Here is a 23,304-nt window from a genome sequence, read left to right as displayed (position 1 = left end):
ACAGCAAAATTAAAATTGCAGGTAACTGTTGACATCCTGAATTTATCCAGGTAAGTGCTTTGTTTGCTTTTGTGCTGTGGATTAAACCCAGAGCCTTGTACATCATAACTACATGCTCTACCATTGCATGACACCCCTGGCTCCAAGCTTTAACTGGTAAGCAAGGAAGAAAACCCAAAATACTTCAAGACTATTTGAATATTTCTTTTAAAAGATTGGCTTTTTTTAATTGTTAAAAAATATGAAGTGAGGATTAAAAGGGCACTTGGTGCTTAGCTCAAGGACATAAAGAGTGCTTTCAGAAAATCATGGTGCTAACAGACAGGAATCACCACACTCATCCCCAGGGCCCTGATTATGTGCTGTGGTTTCTAGCAATTGCCATGTTAATGTACTGAACTTTGAGTCCAGTGTTAGCCCCTTCTCTCAAGAGAAACCTACCATGGGACATCAGTCTTCACCATCCCACAGAAGGAAAATAGGGACGGGGGTGCTGGGTGGGTGGAGAGAGCAATGGAGGTAAGGGTGAACTTTCCTTGCTAGCAGTGAGAAGGGGCAGCAACTGTATTTAACATCCACTTTCTAAAGAGCATCCAAGTAGCAAGAACAGCTCAGTGAGGCACGCTCCCTTATCCTCTGCCTTCCCAACAGGAAAACAGAAAGCTTCTGCCTCAAGCCCTCAAGTGCTGCTTTGGGGTGAGATGGTGGAGGGGTGCCAATGGGGAGGAGGGTGTTCAAATCCCAGACTAGCTTCTAACCTTGCTTCTATTGGGGTCAACCTAATTTCGCACATGGCCTATATACCCTGGTACTCAAGTTAATTTGTAAGACTGGCCTACATTTTCCTTTAGAGGGCAACTATTTGAAGGCACTTCGTCATCAGGGCACAAACAGTCTTTTCTAAGCCAGGTCTGTTTCTGCTAATTAAGGAACACTGAATGCAGGAAGAAGCCAGGAGGGCATTCTCTCGATCACTCTGTGGTTTCCTTTGAGCAAGAACCATGGAGATTCAAGGAAGAAAAAAGATAAAAAAGGCTGGCATCACCGTTGGGCTTGTTGGGAAACATCTGAACATGGAGTCTGACCCAGAAACAAGATTTCCACAACAGAAATGTGTTCACTCATCTAAAACAGGTCTCTGCCTCTTCCCTCTCCCAAAGTGTCCCTGAAGCCACAAAAATCTCAACTCAGATATTCTAGAACACCTCCTCCCCTTGGCAGAGTAGGACCAGAGCTGTTTAATTTTGGGTCTAACAGTTGGCATGCAATTAAAACTATATTTATATGGGCCTTGGAGGAGAATAATTTATTTATGGGTAAATTAAGATCATTGCAATACAAACATGCTCCCACAGATCAAGAATTAGCTCTGCTCCCCCAGAGACCATGAGAACTCTGCTGTCTTTTACAAGAAATGTTACTGTGTAAAAACAAGCAAAACATCAGGCACCTCTACTGTCTAAAGATGGATCTGGAGTCCACTTTCCAACATTCATCCCAAATGTTACAGCATTTTAAATTTAGTATTCAAAATGATTCAGACAGGGTTTTTTTTTTTTCTTTTCCTGAAAAGCCATGAAATTATATTGATGCTAAAGTTCAGACTAGGAATATTTTTACTTCTGTTTTGTTTTGTTTCTGCCAGAGATATAGACTGGAGTAAAAGACAAGTCTACATGATAGCGTATTTTGTATCATGAATTTTCTAAAATAGAGTAGAAGAAAGCATGCCTTATGTTTAAATGAGGAAGGAAAACAAAAATAAACAAGATTGTTCACAGTAAGGCCCTGTTATCCTATGGGGTATACCCAGATTCAGCATTACCTCTAATTCTTTCTGTTTCCCAGCCTAATCAGAGTATCTCTCCACCCTAACACAGCGACTTTATACAAAGCAAATACAAGGCACATAGTATGTGTTAGTGTGTTGGGGTAGAAATCTCGGCTCTCGTTTGCACAAACCACACCAGGTCAACACAGTTCCACATGGAAAGGTTTAATGAGAGGAGACAAGGGAGAGAGAGAGAGAGAGAGAGAGAGAGAGAGAGAGAGAGAGAGAGAGAAGAGGAGGAGGAGGAGGAAAGGAAAAGGAGTAAATGTCAGCTATGAGCACGTGGAGGGAAGGGGCAGAAGGAAATGGGGAGAGAAGTGACAAAGGGGAAGAGGGGAAGAGCAAGAGCAAGAGAACAAGGAGGGGGCAAACAGCCCCTTTTATAGTGTCAGGCATACCTGGCTGTTGCCAGGTAACAGTTGGGGGTGGAGCTTAGGTAGAATGCTAACAGTATGTACTGCTCCCAACTACTTAAAAAAAGTATCTCCTGTAACCTTAGTGGACATTTTGTTGCTTTCTTCAGGTTCTTCTTCATGTGATGGTGGTATAAAAATTCCACAGCCTACAACTAAAATGTAGTCTGGTAGCTTTTTCTAGTCTTCATTTTAGTGTTCTCAAGTTGAACACCTTGGAGTAACCTGTGAGTGATTCTGTGTCCTCCTTACTACCCCACACAGTATCCTCGGTGGGTCCTGGCATAGGTACTTAAGCATAATTTCTAAAACAGGCACTGCCATCATCCCACCCATTCAGCATGAGGAGCAATGGATAGCTGGGAATGACCCCTTAGCATCCATCCTAAACGTGTGTCCAGGTACGCTTAGCCCAGGCTTCTCACCATTGCGGCACATGTGTGGGTTTCATGCTGTGTAAAACACATGTTCATTTATATGTGTGTGTTGCTGAGGGAATATCTAAGTCATTGCTTTATTCCCCAGCATCAAGAAGAGAGCCTGCTATGTAACAGGGATTCACTAAATGTGTGACTAATGACTTCGGAATATAATAAATGCGCTGAGCTCCTGGGGTACTGAAACATCTCCATCCGAGAGCCCAGATTCCAGCTTTTTGTCTGTCTGTATTCATTTCCTCCACACTCCACCAGGTCAGGTCTGTCCCTGCAACAGTCCTGGAGGCAGCATTTCAGTGAAATTGGAGTCATGTTAAATTGATTTTGTGTTATGATCCTTTATTGGTGAAGCAAAATGTTAACTCTTGCAGAATTCAAAGAGTTGAGAACCAGCATGCCAGTAGCTCATATGTGTATGACAGAAAGTTACATATGTGGTCAAAGGGAGACTTTTCTGTCTAGGGGAAGAATGCAAAGATTCTCTGCCTTGCCTGCTGGGCAAAGTTCTGATGCTCCCCACCCCCACCTCCACCTCCTACAGCCGATGCTTCTCAGAACTCGTCCATTCCTGCTCCACAGCCCTGGCTGCATCTCAGCCAAGACCTGGTGCAGATTCCACACACAGGAGTAGAAAAGCCAGTGCTTAGGTCTGTGGTCAGCCTAGGGCACTGGAGCCTATGCTCAGAAACATGAAGCAACTTCCAGGAAGAGCTGAGGTGCCTTGACCTTCAGCTCTAAGGCAAGGGAACTTCAGCTACAGGCCTTGCGGCTCAGCTACCTTTTTTTTTTTTTTTTTTTTGGAAGAAAAGCAGTGTCTGAAATGATGGACATTTACTGACATGCCTACTAATGGAAACAGAGAGGTAAGAAACTGATAACTATGCCGTTCAGAAACCCTTCCCGATCAAGGCACATGGAAGGGAAAGACAGGCAAAACGCCCATCATTCAAGCAGAGAGTCCTTATGTCCACTTTCAGACAGATCCTTAAACCCCAAAGTTTAACAGTGTGATCAAGGTTACTTTGAAGAAATGAGGGTTACACACATACCTTGAAAATTCGAGGACTGTCAATGTAGCCACTCGCTCAAGTTCCCAAAGACTCTTTAAATAAACTGAGTCTACTTAACCCGTTGAGGGTCACTTCTGTGAAATAAAACCTGTAAACATAATGGTGCCAGCATTCTGCCTTATACTGAAAGTCATTGGCTTTGAATTTTTCACCATTGGAGCGTGAGGAAACAACAGACTCTCAACAGCGGCCATGTCTATACAATAGAACTGAAAGGATGCTCATTCTTTTCATATACACATGTGTTGCAGTAAATACTAAAAGAAAGAAACCATCCCGCTCTATAGCCACCTTCAGTGGGCCACATGGCGTCTGCAGGTGTTTTCATCTCAGTCAGCAAAGCATCTCACCCGCTAAGCTCCCTATCTCCATCCCACACTGCTGGCTACCATCTAAGCCCAGCAGCAGCCGCCCTCTTGCTGCGGACTCTGCTCACATTCCAGCATCCGCTCCCTGTGGTTATTGTCACAACTCCCAGTAACCTGTTAAAACCAAAACTCAATAAGCTTGTAGTTTAGTAATCAGATTTATATCCTAAATTCTCATTCTACAAAACATCCACACAGGGTTGGGGATTTAGCTCAGTGGTAGAGCGCTTGCCTAGCAAAGGCAAGGCCCTGGGTTTGGTCCCCAGCTCTAAAAAAAAAAAAAAAAAGAAAGAGAAAAAAAAAAAAACCTAACAAAACATCCACACAATAAACTCACAACCAATTGATAATGATATAAATTGCCCACCTAGATAAGACAAATTATCCTATAAAAATCCACCCCTTAAGATATAGTCATAACCACCTGTGGCCATTTAAGGCCACACGGATCTGGGTCGTCCCTCTCTGCCTCCATTTTGGTTCTCTTTTCTTTCTTTTTACTCCCGCCTTACAAAAACTCTGTCCCTGCCTTACTTTTTCACTGCCCAATCACAGGCCTTACCTTATCTTGTGCCTGTCTTCACCTGAATAAAGACAACAATCTACACACACTCACATACATACATACATACATACATACATACATACATACATACATACATGTGTGTATGTGTGTCTACTATGTCTGTGACAATACCTTTTAAAAAGGAAACAACTTACTTCTAAACAATATGGCCCATATCGATAGAATTCACTTATTACCCCTTTATTATATATTTATAGTTTATTAAGTACAGGGTAGTTTTTAAAACATGAGTCTATTTGATATATTATTTCTCCTCATGAAGCTGACCACTGAGTGGACAATACTTACTTAGCAACAAATGACTGTTACAAATACTCTCAGAAGGGGCATCAGGGAGTCGACATGAACTTAGCACACCATAAGCAAGGTACTAGTAGAGTGTGAGCACCATTCTATATAAAAAGTAAGGTGTGGGATGTGACTGCTGAGGCAGCTCTGAGTTGTGATTGGTAGATAGCCTTTGAGAAGTACGCTAGGCAACCCCTTGCACTTCAGCCACTTCTCACACTTTTTAAAAAAAGATAGAGGAGACCATGGTACCTTGACCAATCTCTTCACCAAGGATTTCCACTGTCAATCCCTTCTGCATTCCTTATTTTGAAGGACTATGTGATTACAGAGGATGGTGATCTAGCCCTTTGGTCTGGCAGCTTCTCCATTCATTATGCCCTCATGCAGTGTGTATGGCTGCTTCAGGCCTAGCCTAGACCCCACAGCTACTCCAGGAGACCTGTGTCTCTTTGACCCAAGCTCTTGGTTTCACCAGGAATGAGGTAGCATCTTCCTTTGGCACTAACTGGAAGCTTCATCTCTGCAGATGGGCCCAAGGTCCAGACCCAGAATATTAGTGGTAGAATTCCATCAGAAGATGGGAGGGAAGGGATTAAAGGGTTCGACAGTACTGTTAGGAGACACTCAGAGGAGGTGACTTTGAAACTGAGACATGGCCCTGGTTGGATTTAAGACCAACTCCACAAGATAGGGCCCATACCTGACATTGTTGAAGTGTCCAAGAACCTGAGACTAGATAGACCATAAAGGAAAATCTTGTTACTATTATTCAGCTAGAGGACATAGCAATAAAATGCCCCCTGAAGACATTTTTCTATACCCACAGATGAACGTAACCCTTATCAGAGAAGCCTGTTCTTGTAGTCAATGGTAATTAACACAGAGACTCACAATAGGACAATGTGCGGATGGTGAGAGACTGGAGCACTCAGCCCTAAGTGTGATAATTATCAAACCCCTCCCCTCAGGACTCAGGGATCTATGCAAAAAAAGGAGGCAGAAAGATTCTAAGAGCCGGAGGTGATGGGTGGATGACCCCAGGGAACAAAAGAGGACTGATACACACATGAGACTGTGATAGCATACACAAGACCTGCACAAGCTCAATCCAGACAGAATGCCAGCATGGAGGAAGGGAGGTGGACCTAGTGAGGAGCTCTTGGCATTTGGTTAATGTGAGGAAAGAGAAAGTCAGGTTTGTCCAATGGAGCCACACAGCAGGAGGCCATGCCAGAGTAGCTTGGCCAATACAAAGCAGACTGTCCTGTTTGTGTACCTTTCTTGGGCGTGGTTTTGGCTTATTGTTTTGTTGTTTGTTTTCCTTTTCATGGTTTTTGTTTTCTCTTTGAGAGAGAAAGAACATGAAGCCAGGTGGGTAGGGAGGTGGGAAGGAGCTGGAGGGAGCTGGAGGAGGGAAAGAAATATGATCAAAATATTTCGTGGAAAGTTTGTTTTAATTAAATTGTTTTTAAAAATTTTAAACTTTGAAAAATTTTAAAGAAACTGAGACATGAATGCTGTGTGAGAGACTTGAAGACAGAATGTTTCTTGCAGATGGTATATATAGTAAGGGTGAAGGCTTGTCTTGGCTTGGGTTTCTAGAAACAGTAGGAAGAATAGTGGGAGAATAGCAGAGTTTATGGGCAGAGAGAGGCAGGGGACATGGAGTAACACTGAGACTAGAACTTCTGAACTAGAAGAAACCTTGTCTGTTGTGGATAGAGGGGGCATGGTTAGGTACTATCGTCTCCTTTCATTTATTCTTTCAACCGACAGGCACCTTCAACATGTGGACTGAACAAAGCCAGCCAAGTAGAAGCTTTGTAGCCAGAAAGCCTAGAACCCTAAGAGGGACTGTGAAGCTTGGCTGGATCGTGGTCTTGAGTTCATTCTCTGCTTAGAAACTGCCAATTCTAGGGAACTTATATAACTTTATATAATTAAAATTTTTATGTTAGTCTAGTATTCAGGAAGTAGAGATAGGAGGATGAGGAGTTTAAGGTAACCTTCCTCAACATAGTGAATTCAAGGCCAAGTCTGAGCCAAATGAGATTCTGTCTCAAAAAAAGTTATGTGTGAATTTCTCCTGAGAGAGAGAGAGAGAGAGACAGAGACAGAGACAGAGACAGAGACAGAGAGAGCAAAGAGAGAGAGATCATCTCTCATCCTTTCTGATGTATAAAAGTGAGTACCGTTGGTGATTTAGCTCAGTGGTAAAGTGCTTGCCTAGCATGTTTAAGGATCTGGTATCATACATCAAGTAATAAATATAAAGGAATAAAAAATAAAAATCATTTCATTAACACAGATTCTGGAGCACTACATAGTTTGGGGGCAGCTTTATCAACCCTATGCCTGAAGGGTGCTGATATGTCTGTCCCTTGGCAGTTGAGTCAGGACGGATTTAAATGTTCAGAAACTACTTAGATAATGAAACATACTACACGATGTACTGGCTTGTTTCCAAGTGATGCTAGAAGCCCTGTGAACCTTACCTGGCCTCTGTCAGAGCCCTGAAGATGGCCAGCCTGTTCGTGTCTGAACCTAACTTCTGGTGCATTCCTGTCCTCCCCTCCATCTAGGTCAGTAGACATAAATAGATCTGAGGAGAGAGGGCTGTGGCCCAATTCCAAATACCTATGCAAATACCAGCTTCAATCTGCCCCCAGGAAACTGAATTCAGAATGACCACACACATTGATTCCAATTCCATCCCTTGGTGACACACCCCTGTTTACTCTGTAGCTACTAAAGCCAACTTGGTCTTATTACTGGCATTTTTATGAACATGACTAAGCTGCACTGAGACATTGATGAACACAGGTAGTATCGTTAATATTGGCAGAAGAGGTCTCAGAGCATTACAGAGGAGGCTCTAAAGAATCTAACTGGTGGCTCAGGGTAGTCTTAATCCCAGCACTTGGGAGACATAGGCAGGTAGATCTCTGTTTGTCTAGTCTGGTTTACATAATGAGTCCCAGGCCAGTCAGAACTATGTAAGTATACCTTGTCTTTAGAAAAATTAAATAAATAACCCTTAATTGGAAACTGACCAGGCATCCTAGCAAAGAATAAAGATGTCAATTAAATAAAATGCTTAGTGTAGGGCTTGTCCAACCTCTTTAGAGCTTTGCTGTTCACTTTCATAAGTGAATCACTTAATAGAAATAGTTGCAGAGGAGGCTGACTCTACCGCTCAGAACACCTCTAGTCATCATGGGATCTTTTGTCTTTTCCTGCTTTTGTAGATGGAACATTTGGGTGCCAAACTCCCAAGGTCCTACTGGGATGGCAATGGGAGGTAGGGTAGGGTGGGAATGAGGGTGGCCTATTAGGAATGGCATTAGTTCCCTTGTGAAACACACCCCAGAGAGCCTCCCTGGCCCACCTATGAGGACACAAGAAGAGGACAGTAGTCTATTAACTAACCCATGGGCCCTCGGGACTTACCACTCCATCTGCACCTAGACCTCTGGCCTGCAGAAACCACAAGAAATACATTTTGGCTGCTCAGGCCATCCGGCCTACAGTATTTTGTTAGTACTAACAATGGACTAAGACATTAGCTGCTGCAAATCAAACATAGCATCTTTTGTTCTGACTTGTTTTCTTAGAAAAGGCCATGGCCATGGTCTTTAAGTGTATTTTTAGTCATGGAGAGAACTGGTTGCATAAGCATACATACACAGATCATATTTTTGGTCATTTGGATTTTATTAAGAAATTGGGGACTCAGCTGAACTCTGATTTTCAGCAAACATCACCACTGTGTGCACGTGTGTTTTCTTTCTCTGTAAAGCAGTGAACTCTCTTCAACTTTTACCAGTTTCCTCTCCCCCTCATAGAAAACCAAACTTCATATGTACAAGGTGGCCACATTTCTTTCTTCGGAAGATAAGCTCTTTTCTTAATATTTCCCAGAATCTAGGTTGCATAAGTAAAATTATCTTCCTACTCCCCTGTCTTTCGTGTCGTTTACAAATTAAGTAGTTCTTCACTTTGGTAGCATTATTTTCTCTCTACTTCTTGTGACTATTGTCTTTAAATCATATGTAGATCCTTCATTTCAATCAAGACAGCATCATGGAAGTAACATTCTTGCCTTGTAGAATGACATATTTTAAAAGTAGATAAAAGAGGAGTAACCACCTTTTCCTTCCCCCAACTTTCAGAATAAACACTTCTCAATCCCCCCCATGCTGGATGCTAGAACAAGCCAAGCACATCTTCATGTCTCATTCCTCTCAATGTGCCTTCTAAGTCTGAGCTAGGATATTGCAAATTGTCTTAGCAGAGGCTTGCAGAACAGAATGACAATGAATCATGAGCGAATGCAAAGCTGGAAAGGACAGTGCAAGCTGAAAGTAGACCTGTAAGAAACTGGATGAGGCACAGAGCTGTGGCTTTAAAACAATATATGAAGGCAGCTTGGAGCATAAGAACATTATTGCTGTAAACAAGCCATAATCTCTCCGTGAAAGTCACAAGAACTGACGTGCAACCTATTTCCAAATACATGGATGCTTGACACAATCACTCTGAAGTCATCGCTAGAATTAGATATCTTATAGATTAACATCCTAGCACTGATAGTACATAATTATATTATCAAGATTATGTTTTTTAACAGGTAATTCATTTATTTTTCTTGTATAAAAAACCTTATGTGGTAGCCACAGCTGGAGCCTGGGTCCTCTGAACAGAGATTCTGGTGTGGGTTTTCACAAGATGATCAGTGAATTCCTGATAAGGAGACATGGCGAACACAGTCCCTTTCCAGAGGTCAGGGGTCAGGTAGCTGTAAGTCTTAGAGATGGCATTGATAGTGGCCTTGGCAAAGTTGCCCCTAGTGGCAGTGCAGCCCCTGGCTGAAGTGTAGCAGTTGTCTATACCGGCCATCATCAGTATCTTCTTGAACTCAGGAGCAGAGACAATGCCAGTGCCTCTCGGGGCCGGGATGAGACACAGCAGCACAGAGCCACAGTGGCCTGTCAGTTTGCATGGCACAGTGTGGGGCTTTCCAATCTTGTCCCCCAAGTAGCCTCTCCACACAGGGATGATGGAAAGTGGGGCTCGTGGAGATAAAGCTAAAGACAAGGAGTGGATCCTGTCACCAAGCTGGGCTGCCTGGTTAAGGACATGAAGATCAAGTCCTTGGAGAAGACCTAACTGTTCTCCCTACCCATTAAGGAGTCTGAGATTATTGGCCTTTTCCTGGGGGTATCTCTAAAGGATAAGGGTCTGAAAATTATGCCAGTGCAGCAGCTCAGGCTGGCCAACAGACCAAAATTAATTATGTTAACATAGTAGCTCAGCTTAGGGATGGGGACAGACTGCTGACCGTAGTAGTAGAACACAAACTCTGGTGAGTTCTGTCCCCTTTTCCTTTACAGCAGTTTCTCAGTGTACATGCCACATAGTTTATAGACTTGCTCTCTTCTCTGTCAGTCCCTACTCTATGGTTTACTTTAACACTCAGCCTCTGGACAGTGGGTAGCTATCAGTCTGACATTGCTATCATTTTCCTCTGGAACACTGCTTGCTGTCACATCAGGAAGAAACATATTCCATTCACAGGTGTCTCAAAGGTTCTCCCAGGACTCTCTACAAAGGCCCACCTTTTATTGTGAGCTTGACTTCTGTGTCCATGTGAACCAACAATCACTTATTTAAGCTTTATTTTAAAAAATCTTTCATCTTGTGATTTGCAATTTTGTTTTAAAGGCAAAATTAAAATAATTTTAAACATGTTTAAGTCTTTGACTAGTATCCTTAGTTTTGTTATATACACTGCTGGTTACTGCTGCTGTGTTCCAGAGAGGCATGTTTTTACTTTATACTATTAATAAAAATGGCATCTGGAGGCTAGAGAGATATCTCAGTGGCTAGGAGCACTTGCTGCTCTTGCAGAGGACTGAAGTTTGGTTCCAGCACCCACATGGCAGCTCATAACAATCTGGAACTCTAGCTCTAAAGACTCCATCTTCTGGCCTCCTCTTACAAGTTGGTGCACAGACACACATTCAGCTAAGTGTCAACGCACATAAATAAAAATAAAAAATTTTCCAAGTATCAATTCTGTTTTATTTGTCAACTGGAAAACTAGACAAGCCTCCAGTGCAGCAAGGTATCAATTAATCCTCTTCCTCGTCGTCACCAGTTCCAGCACCACCCTGGCCTTTCTTGGCATTCTTCCTCTTCACTCAGCCTGGGTGGCCACCACCATAAGGAGAATGGATGGAGAAGTCAACGTGCTTCTGGAGTCCAGATGAACAATGAAGGATGTGACATTCACCACCTGCTTGCTCACCCTGATGTGACATTGTCAGATGAGCACACAGGCATGGTGAATAGATTTAACCAGGCCCTGCTTAAAGACCTGGGTCTGCAGCAGTCTCTCTAAGCAATCCTCAATCTTCAGGCCCAGGATGTAATCCAGCTTCATCTTGCCCTCATCCAGCAACCCAAGGTGAACAAGTCACTTCAGTAGAGCGTTGCCTTCAAACAGATACTGAGGATCCTTCTTGTCCAGCATCAACGGCTCCTGGGAAGCCTTACGGATTGGATCTTTGCCAGGGTAAATTTGACCCTCTACACCTCACATTTGTTCTGTAGTCCATACTCTCCGATCAACTTTCGCTCCTGGTTGATGGAGATGTGATTTCTCGAGGAGTCTCCATGGGGTCATATAGGTTTTGCAACAAACCCAGCTTCTAGCGACCAGCATGTTGACTTCACTAGGCTCACTGCACCTATGAACTCAGGCCCATGACCCTAAAAATAAATCTTAAAAAAGAAGAGACATCTGTCTAGTATTCCTGGTTCCGTCTCTTCTCCTCCCTTTTCACACTCAATCCTTTAGTTCCTGTTAACCATCAGCTGATGCCCTTGTACTTCTCTTCAGTCTTGCCAGAATTCCCAGCCTCAGTCTCCTTCATCTTCTCTACAGAACACAGTAAGAACCTCTCCTGAGGTTTCCCAGCTTCCATTCACAGCAATGCACCCTTTAGCCTGTTGTCAGACTTGTTTCCCAATAACACGGAGCACTTTTTAGCTCAGGTCTCCCTGTGGCCCACCATAAATCCACACTCATCCAAATGGCCATCAAGAGCTTTCCCCAACTCTTGAGCTGTATTCTTCCGATTCCAGAGCCAACAGAGTGGAACCTACCTTAGGGCCCTTCTACTGCACCTGCTGCCCACTTGCAGCCTACACCGTGCTGCACAGCTTGCTTCTTCCTACTTCCTTCAGGTCTGTTTAAGTGGCAGGTGGTTAGAGAGCCATCAGTGACTCATCACCCTTTCCTACTCACTCTCATCTCTCTCCACTGCACAGGAAAACAACCATGGAGCACCCAGCTATGAGGGGCTTGTGTGTCTCTCTTCCATGGGAGAACAAGCTTTATCAGAACTAGGATTTGTCCTAATTTCTGTTGAGTATTTCCTACAATGCTATCTATCACAAAGTACCCTCAATTAATTCCTATTAAAAGAATGAATCTTATTACTTCTAAATACAGCATTGATTCCCACAAGCTATTTATAACGCCAGCTATCATAACTTATTTTTTATGCTCATTTGTATTTTGCCTGCATGTGTGAGGGAGTTGGATCACCTACAACAGTAGTTCTGCCATGTGGGTGCTGGAAATTGAACCCAGGTCCTCTGGAAGGGCAGCCAGTGTTAACCTCCAAGCCATCTCTCCAGCCCCAAATGCAAGCTGTCGTAATGGAGAAAGCTGATGTAAGTCTTGAAAAGGTGAGCATGAAAGGCAGAAGGTAAGGCGGTAGACTAGCAGGGAAGTGTGAACCCGGGAGATTCCAGCTCTGTGCAGGCAGCTCCCACCATGGTGTCAGCCTGCAAGCTTTCAGTACCTTCTAGATTTTTGGCAATACTGCCTTTTCAACTGAAGATGTGGTACCTTTTAAGTGTAGAAACAAACAAAACCAAAACACAAAACATGAAGGAACTCCTGTTCCTTAGAAGATAAGAAACCAGAAATAGAGGTACTCTAGGCCTGTGTCTGGATGTTTCAAAATCTGCCTCATCTCTCTGCAGTGGTCTGACTTGGCCCCTCCTGTGGCCTCTGACAATAAAGGTGGAAGCCTGGTAAATAGTGTCCGGAATGCTGCATTTGGACTCAGGAAATACAGGCTTGAAGGTATGAGGGCAGGCACTTTTAGCCTTGTAACTCTGGCTAAAGTTTTGATGATCTCATTTGCTCAGTATGAAAGGGGATATCGCACATGAGTTATGGTGGACAGTCCTCAAGATATGGCTGGCATAGGGCTTAGTATACTGTGTACAGAAACACTCATGGCTTGTGCATTTCCTTCAAACCTTCAAACTCTATAGCTCTTTTCCTTGGTGCTCCTAAACACTAAAGAATAGTTTGCATGTTGTATGTGCTTCTAGAGCCAATCTCACCATCGGATAATCTATGTCTAACCAATGAGAGATGCCCTGGCCACTAACAGCCGTAGTTTTTGAAAACACATTGCCTCTGCTGCATTTCACTGTCTGTGCTGATAAAGGACAAGCTGCTTTCTTCAGAATGGATCAGGAATCCTGTTTCTTAGCAACATCCTTCCCACAAGCAATAGGAGACAGAACATAATTCCCTGTGGGCATTAAGAATCTGCTTATAATATTGAAAATGGGGCCAATTTTCCCTTAGACGCAGAATTTGAAATCATTTCTCTACTTATAAAAGAAAAGACAATTAAGACTCTTCAAATAAAAGCCTTTGAAACGTTAACTCATTTCTTATTCCAGGTTCTGTTGTTTTGAGTCATTTTTAACAGGTTGTGCAGAATCTTGATATCTCATGGCCTTGACTGTCATGATTCAAAACTTAAGAACGAAGCTTTTCTAGTTCTAATTCTATTTCTTCCTACCACCTCCCTAGCTCATCTTTCAAAGAGAGCATATCAATTACTTGTTTCAACTACCAGCTGCATTCTTCAGTTTGATATTCTAAACTGCAGAAAGAATTTTATTTTTCCAAGTATAAAATGAGCTCATTGTAAACATAAGGCCCATTTAAAAGTTAAGAGCCGGGGTTGGGGATTTGGCTCAAAAATTCTAGCATCTAAAATATTTTGATGGTCTATTTTTCCACCAGCCACTACACTTATAGACAGTGTGTGCAGGTGCTCTGCTTAGCTATGTTATTATACCTCATACAACTCTTATTAAGCCTCATCAACATGGAATTCAGACTTCCAGGTCATACACTAGGAGACAAGGAAGCAATGGTCTCATACTTGTTTTCTGACATTTTACCCATTCCTGACCTTAAAATTTTGGTGGTGCTTTCAGCTCATCACTGCCTTTGACATAGTTTGTTGATTCTAATTAAACAAAGAGTTAAAGTTACATAGAAGTTTGAGATCTAGAAAAGACATCCTTTAGTAGTTCTCCAAGAGAACTTGAACATATCCAAAATAACACTTAGGTCTTTCGTGTTCTATTGTGTATTTTAGAAGACAGGTTGAAAGCATTCAATGAAGCAAAAATGAGCCTATGAACTGTGAGCTATTTTTGAATAGTTGAATTTCTTAAACCAACCAGGGCCAAACTATTTTTCAACTACTTGATCACCAGAGTACACATGAAACACTCATGCAGAAGTCACAGAAACACTCAAGGCTTGTGCATTTCCTTCATACCTTCAAACTCTATAGCTCTTTTCCTTGGTGCTCCTAAACACTAAAGAATAGATTGCATGCTGTATGTGCTTCTCTTCTAGAGTCAATCTCACCATCGGATAATCTATGTCTACGAGAGATGCCGTGGCCACTAACAGCTGTAGTTTATGAAAACACATTGCCTCTGCTGCATTTCACTGTCTGTGCTGATAAAGGACAAGCTGCTTTCTTCAGAATGGATGAAACTCCCATGACTGCAACTCCCTCATGTCCTGCCCCTGTGGGTTACTAAGCAACTATCAAGCAAAACAGATATTATCACAATTATTTAAAGTGTGTTCCCATCTGATGGATCTAAATTTTCTAGACACCTGTCACTCAATGGCTTGCACTTTCTCTGACTAAAAGCAGTTTTGCCATTATGAATTTATAACCTCAACTTGAGCACCACAGGAAACGCAGTCTGTAACGTTTGCTGTTGACTCGATCCAACAGTGCGCTTTCCCATTAGATCTACATGAAATACTGGCTTCAGAAGGTGCTACTCCTATCTGTATACAGGATAAATATATGCACATGTACTTATATTGCTTGTGCATTAAATGGAGTGTATTAGGGGGCCAATGCATTAGACAGCTTATGTTAGAACATACTTAAGGCATGCCTCTTCTTCTAGTTGCTTTGCAACACTAATTCACTAGTAGAGACACAACATTATCTTAAATGATTTTTACCTTCACAAGGAGGTAGGAATAAAGGTACAAAGTATACTTTGTACCTGAAAACAGGCGTCAGTTTTTCTAGATCAAAGGAAAAACAATATTCAAATTCCCCTTCCCTCTTACCCTGGCCCTTCCAGGAAGGTCAACTGAGATGGATTTTCTTCAGTGACCACAAAATGCAGACAAGTTCTGTGTTTTAAAAGGTTTTCAGTTACAAATGCTGGCCTCAGTTGCCCCGAGCAACTTTGTTTTCTGTTACGGCAGAGGACAGACAATAATCCTATTTGGAACTGAATACCATGATGTACCCAAGGTCATGCCTTCTCAGCACAATTATGCTTTTACACTTTTATGTTCACAAAATAGAACTGAATGCTACTAAATATGACAGTATAAGAATGGCCTCCAGTCAGCTCTGATTCATGAGACAGTAAATGCCTTAATGACTTCAATAGTAGTAACCCCAGTTTGAAATGAGAATCACAGATAAGCATAGAAATACTCAATAAAGACACAAAAACATTTAATCATGTAACTGACCTTGAAAGAGCCTTAAGCTATAGAATTTGAAGAATTCAAAGCCAGATGGATGCCTAAGTACACACAATACCAGCCTCCCCAACAGTCAGAGGAAATGCAGGCAGGAATGTTGCTGTGTTACAAGAACTTCCTTGAGACCCTGTTTGACAGGAAGCTGGAGCTGAAACCCACAAACCATGTCAGGAAAGAGGCTCAGTGAAGGAGGCCAAGGAGACTAAAGCTTCTAGTACAGCAGCAGTAACTGAAGATACCTATCCATTACTCCCGGCTGTGACCAAACCCAAAATGCTCCCATGACAAACTAAAATTATGGGCCTGCACTTTGGTAGAATCCAAAACTGCTTCCTTCTCTTGCTTGATACAAGATGCCCAAGATGGAAATCTTTTGAGAACTGGCTTCTGGTGACTGGTGCTATATATAATTCAGTTGGTGGACTGCGTCCTAGCATGCAGGAAGCGCTGGACTCAATGCCCAGAGCCACGTAACCTAGACTATTTTCTCAGCACTCAAGAGCTAGGTAGAAACAAGACTTGGAAGGTCATCCTTGGCTATATCAAGTTGTAGGCCAGGCTTGGCAACTTGAGGCCCTATCTCATGAACAAAACAAAACCAACTGTCTTATGGTTTTACTGCTGGGAACAGATACCATGACCAAGGCAACTCTTATAGGGACATTTAATTGGAACTGGCTTAGGTTCAGGGGTTCAGTTCCTTATCAAGACAGGAACATGGCAGCATCCAGCCATGTTGCATGGTGCAGGAGGAGCTGAGAGTTCTACATTTTCATCTAAGGGCTGCTAGCAGAATACTGGCTTCCAAGTAGCTAGGATGAGGGTCTTATAGCCCACACCCACAGTGACACACCTATTCCAACAGGGCAACACCTTCAAATAGTACCACTCCCTGGGCAGAGCATATACAAAACATCACACCAACCAATAAACCAAATACAAACTTTGATCCTGGGAACCCCTAGGCCCTGGTGGATCTGTATAACTCCCAAATCCCTGTAAAACATAACATTTTTAACCAAATATAATGAGTGAAGTATGCAACAAACACAAGAAAGGATCCATCATCTTTTGCCCCATACCAATGTGAACATGAAATTAACAGAAAGATTATTAAGTACCCTGAGAGCCTGGGGAGGCAGAAAGGGCATGCAGTGGGTGGGGTGCTTAAAATGAGACACTCAGAAGCTGCAAAAACAGAATAAATAAATTGTGGGGGAGCAGGAATGGTAGAAATAAAAACAAAAGCAATGAGACTTAGAAATGTAATGTCAGACAGTAGTCTAGATAGATAATGGAATTTGTGAAAGTACAAATACTAAAGAAAACCACAAGCCCACTAAATAAATGTGGAAGACATGACAAAAGCTAAGATTTGTTAGTCTAGCAATGTGTCTAGTAAGAGTTTCAGACACAGAGAATAGAGAGAACCACAGTGATAAATACTGATATCTCTAAAACCAAAAATACCCAGAAATGAAAAGCAGGGGGGAAAAAACCAAACAAACCTAATCCTGGTTATATCACAGTACAACTGCAAAATGCCCAAGACAGGGAAAGCTTAAGATGCAATTAGAAAAAAAATACCACCAACAAATGAAGAGGACAGAAGACAAGGACCTACAACTTCGAAGTGCTGGGGAAGAGCAGTTACAAAGAAAGCAACAGTGAAAAACTCACACCCCTTCCAGTCCCCTTCCTCCACATTAAGAGTAGTAGTTTAGAAGGGAGAAAACTCCACCATGAAACCAGGACTCCAGTCACAGATGTAGCTGTCAGCAAACTGCAAACCAACAAACCACAGCAGACCCTTCACAGATGGGAAAACCACAGAGCAGAAAACCAATTTAGGCTTATAACCACCTGAGGGTGGTGTGGTTAGGTCAAGCCATTCTATGGTCAGTGTGTAGCTTTGCTAAGCCAATGGTCCCAAAGATGACCGAAACAACCAACCTCCACCTCAATGGTTTAAAACAGAAATGTTGCCCATAGTCATGATGCCAGAAGTCCCAAACCCAGGGTGTGTGTGTGTATGACAGACTGGGGGGGGGGGGCGGACAGTTCACTACTCATTATGTTTGGTACTCTATATTCAGTTTGGTTTCTTTCTTGTCAGGCCTTTTCTATATTTCCAATTGTCCCGTGCTGTCTTATGTATCAGAAACTGACCACTATTATTTTTATGTTGTATTCTTGCTTATGATAAATGCTCCTATTTTGGTATTCCCACTTGGCTAACACGGTGTTAGCTTTTAAAACTCTTGTGTACATATGATAGTAAACTTGTGCGTTTCTCTACACCAATGAAGGCTATTTTTGTTGGTCTCAGAAATTCAAACACTGAGTCAGTTTTAATTTTTTTTAAATGAAAACCTGAGATCATGCTTACTGAATCATGCATTTACAACAACAAATCCATTACTCACTCCATGTTCCCTAAAGATCCTTAGCATTCTCAGAGCTTAAAACTCTAGAACTATCTCAGTCATAGAAGTCAAAAATAGGAAAATTCAGTTGTAGCACAGTTGGTCTTTCCTAGAGGCTTTGAAGAAGCCACTCCTCTCTTCTAGAGTCTTTCCCTCCTCTCTTCTTTAAGAACATGTTGTTGTATTTAGGATCACCCTAGTCCAAATGACCCTGTCATGGAAGCTTTACCTTAATTTCTGCAAAGAGCCTTGCTCCAAACACATTCATGCTCTGAAGCTCTGGGTGGACAAATCATTGGGGTCCCTAACATGATTCAATCCAGCTAGTACTCAATGTTAAAAATATAAAGGTGGCCATATAAGAAACCTAAAAAGAACGTGTAAGCTCCAAGCAAACGGAGGAGGAAAAATATCCACAGAAAGCAATCTCCTTAAAGGTAGGGAAGAGGAAACAAAAGTCAAGTGAAGGCAGATAAGACAATAGTGGCAATAATTACGAACAAATTAAAAGTTGTCTGAAATGGTAAGATACAATTATTGAAAGTGTCAGATTGGATTAACAACAAAGTAAAAGAATGCACATGGTGGCTTTCAACAGTCCTAGGCTTTGTCTCAATCTCTCCAATATGTCCCCAGTGTACTGATTTAACAAAGCTGGAATCTGCCCTAATCTGACAATGGCACTCAAGCCACCTTTGAGTATGATGGCCTTGGGCTAACTTATATACCTCTGGATGTGTCTGTTCAGAAGAAAGATCAATTCAAAGGCCACAACTGAACATTTGGAGGAAAAGGAAAAACTAGCAGCATTCCCTGCACATCTACCATAACAGACTGTACCCTCTACCACGCCTAAATACATCCCTCCTTCAAATTTGCTTGCTGTATATTTGGCCATAGCAACAATAGAAAACAATGCGTGACAATATTGGGAACAAACTATATAGCAATTACAGAATAAAAGGTTAAAATTAATTTTTACAATTAGAAAAGCATTTTTCTTGAAACTGAAATCTTTCGTAGGGAGTGCCTAAAGAACTGTTTCTTCCTGGGCCAATTTAAATGATTGAAAAAGCTTTAATTACTTCTAGATAATTTGATAGATTAACAAAACTTTAAAACCATAAGATTTGCTTTTTGGTCTCTTCTGTCTCCTTATTTATAAATCCCGTATCTTAATAATAAATTCTTTGAAATCCCTAACTGCAAAGAACAGATCTGAGTAATTTTCTACCGTCACAGTGAATAGTTTAGTAATACACATAATGCACCAGTTTTAATGTTCACTTTTATATGATCGTTGTATGATTTTGTTGTTTTGATAAGGTTTGCTGTAGTTCAGGCTGGCCTTGAACTTGCTGTGATGGAGGATGGCCAAAACTCCGTTCCTCCACCCTCATCTCTTAATTGCTGGATGACAATTACACACCATCAAGCCTGGCTTACAGTTTTATCTAAGGCAGAATGCAAGTTGCAAAAACCAACCAAACAAACAAAAAAACCACAAAGCACAAATTAAGCATAATGCTGATATCTGGAAAATGAACAAAACTCCACTAATGCAGACTAGGTACGTACTATTCACAGAAGGTGGAAGGCAGTCTGGGAAACATGAGACCAGAAAAAGAAGAGGACAATTTGTAAGGAACAACAGGATTCCCCTTCAACTGTCTTTAACACACTTATGACAGGTATAGCTGGCAGTCAGAATCTTACATCACTTGTTATTCTTTGTATTAAACTGTATTAAGTTGTACAAATCAAATTGAGCCAAATCAAAGCAAACTTCAAACAGCCATTGTTTCCAGGGTGTAGGTATGTTAGGGCACACTCCTAGCTTTCCTACACTGGCTAACTGAGGTCAAGAAGCAGAGACGTCTCATTGGTGCCAAGCACATACAGATACTAGACTGTACACACCACTCTCCTGTGAAAGGTCCATGATGCTCTGGGGCAATGACTGATTCCAGAGCTGACACTGACAAAATACAATATGAGCCTAAAGGACTTGGTAGTGGTAGCAAAGGAATTTGAAAGAGTGACCACAAAAAGCAAATAAACTCTAGTTCCTTACTCTGTTCTTCATTAAAGCATGGTGCCCTTCTGTTCTCATCCTTGGAACCCTCAACAGCTTTGTAAGAAGTACCAGAGTAGGCCAGAATGTTTATAGCTCCTTGACTAGACCAGGCAAACAGGTGCATTTACAACGGTCATGAAAACCAACTTCAGGCAGATGCCAAAGACCTCAAAAGTATAGAGTGAACAAAGACAAATGGAGAGAGGAAATGCTCTACTAGAGAAAAACTCTTAACAGGAAAAACTTCATCCCAAACACACCCTCATAACCAACAGAATCAGATCTGCTAGAGCAAATCACTGCCCTTAAAATTCATCAGCTTTGGTCATACAGGTAGGACACTGGCTTCCCAATATCTCTGTTGTAGATCACAGCTGACATCTGAGTTATAATAGTTACCTAGGTTACTTTGCAAAAATCTTAAAGGCCACTTGTGCTGCAGAGTTTACTCAACCCTGAAGATGTTGATGGACTGCTAAAAGGACATATGATGCCTGGTCCTGCAGTTTTACTGGGTCAGATCTACTTGGCTCTATGCTAATCACAAACTCGGTTAACTTGGCCAATTGCAGTTGGCATACTTTTACCCAACCTTAAGTGTTTTCTCAGCAGCACAAGACCCAGCCAAACCATGATAAGATGTTTATGCAAGATAATGATACAGCTCTAAGGGTAATAAGGGTAACAGAGTAGTTCCTAGGTTGTCAGCCACATTTTAGCCTGTAAACTGAATACTTCCAGAGGAAGAAAAAACATCCTTTCAAGCTGCCCACAGATAATGAAAGTTTACTGAGTCTTAGTCCCTAGCCCTTATTCCCAATGAAAGCTTGAACAAAAAGAGTGGCCCAATCACCTCTTTGGTCAGTATTTGAAGCCCTAGTGAAAAAGTGGCTTGATTTCACTACAAATGTCTCCACACCATGAGACCCTGATATTATGTTGAGAAGGAAGGGCTTAAACCCAGGGTTAAATAAGTATATTACCATTGAGAATTCCAGCCCTGAGCTTCTTATACTGGCTCATTTTAGCAAAATATGAACAACTGATGTAACAAAATACCATTTTTGAACTATAAAAATAACTAATAATTTAAATATGGTAAATGAGAAGGATCAAATTTATTTTACATTAGAATTCTAAGTAACATATGCAAATAGCCCTTTCTAGAAAGTTACATTCTTCCCTTGGGCAGTGTTTAGACTTAGTGACTTAGTTCCAGAAAATAGAATGTGAAATTTAAAAAAAAAAAAAAAAAAAAAGCAAGTAATTTTAAAATCTATAGAGACCTGGTAGATCCGTTAACTGAGTGTTGATTTGATATTCACATCATCAGTGATACCAGTTAGACTCATCATTGAAAAAGCAAGACCGGTAACACATACCTCCCTAGAAAACTCCTAAGCAGTCCAAATAAGCCTGAATTAAGGAAAGTTATATAAAATATTCGAAACCACTATTTAAAAAAGCAAAGATAAAAGACTGTTTGGTTAAACGAACAAGATGAGTAGATGCAATCTTAAAATGGATTCAGGTACAAGGACATTAGTGGAAAACTGGTGAAACTAAAGTGTCTACTGGTTTAATTAGTGGAAATGCACAGTGCAAGGTATATCCTCTACTAAATACTAAACACTTCAGGTGCTAAGACCAAAGACAATCACAGAGTTTGTATTTGCAATTTCTTTACAAAGCTACATTCATATAAACCACAGATCTTTTAACATTAGCTACCAGAAAGATACACAATAATTGTCTAAGCTGGCAAAGAGGGTAAACCTATTAACGCGGCTCATTTCTGTAATCCCAGCCCTGGAAAAAGAAAGCAGATACATAATAAACTAACTCTCGCTAAAGACTGATTACAGAGAAATTTTATGATTCATGAATGTAACAGACCGAATGATCTTTCCATTTCAGTTTTAGGCATCATGTCAAATCCTGTGTACTTCTCAGTTCACACCCACAGAATACAAAATAGGGCAGTGCATCCCAACTGCACTAACAGAACCACTTGTCATTAAATCCTTTAAAGGGACTCACTGGGAAAACAACTAAACTCACAGAATAATAAAGCTGCAATTTAATGAGGAAATCTTATTTAATGGATCCTTTATGATAAACATAAAGTAACATGACACTTAGGAACTAATTACTCCTCCTAACTCCCAAAGCCCAAACTTCAACAATATTAATTCTGCCCAGCAGCACAGATAAAACCATGAAAAAAAGCATTGCGAGGTATAGCATCTTGACATGTACATTTTGTTGTTCAAACCCTTAAAATAGAATATTCTTTCCTTGTTGTTAAGTTTGGTAAGTTTTTTTTCTAAGTATTTGTAGTGATAAGGACAACTGTAGTTAACACACAGCTAGGAATGAAGACTAACGACCAATACACACTCAATGTCATGGGTCAGGCACAGCAAGGAGGGAAAAGCTAGAACACTGGATTCTAACTATGAACAACTTTCTAGGTCAACTGAAATCTTAGATAACTTAAGACGCAGGGAATGGAATTTATATTACTTGAAATAGAAGTATAGAACACTTACCTTCATTGTACATACATCACTCACTGCACATGTTTCTAATAATACCAACTATTAAGGACAAGAACACATTAAAAGTAGTCCTGTGCTCTTCACCAAGTCTTCCGAGATTTTAGTTCTTATATATTTACCAGAAAAAAATTTACAGTAAACTGTCACAAGTCATCTTACTGACACCGCAGAATCGGTAATACATGGCATGGATAAGTTCTAACTGGCTGAAGTTATTTATGAAGGAGGCATTTTTTTCAAAAAGGAATCCAGGAATCCATTGAAATATATTTCAAAGTAACCTTCACCAAGAACTAAGAGTTAATGAGAGCACACTTAAG

At 41.3% G+C, this 23,304-nt stretch overlaps 1 pseudogene; it reads right to left on the bottom strand.

Moving 5' to 3' along the window:
- Positions 1–11,078: 11,078 nt before the first annotated feature.
- Positions 11,079–13,165, bottom strand: LOC116884846 (annotated as a pseudogene).
- Positions 13,166–23,304: the final 10,139 nt, after the last annotated feature.

This window comes from Rattus rattus, chromosome 15 (assembly GCF_011064425.1).
Source record: "Rattus rattus isolate New Zealand chromosome 15, Rrattus_CSIRO_v1, whole genome shotgun sequence".
NCBI lineage: Eukaryota > Metazoa > Chordata > Mammalia > Rodentia > Muridae > Rattus > Rattus rattus.
The sequence above is the reverse complement of the archived record's forward strand: the minus strand, read 5'-3'. Positions and strand labels throughout refer to the sequence as shown.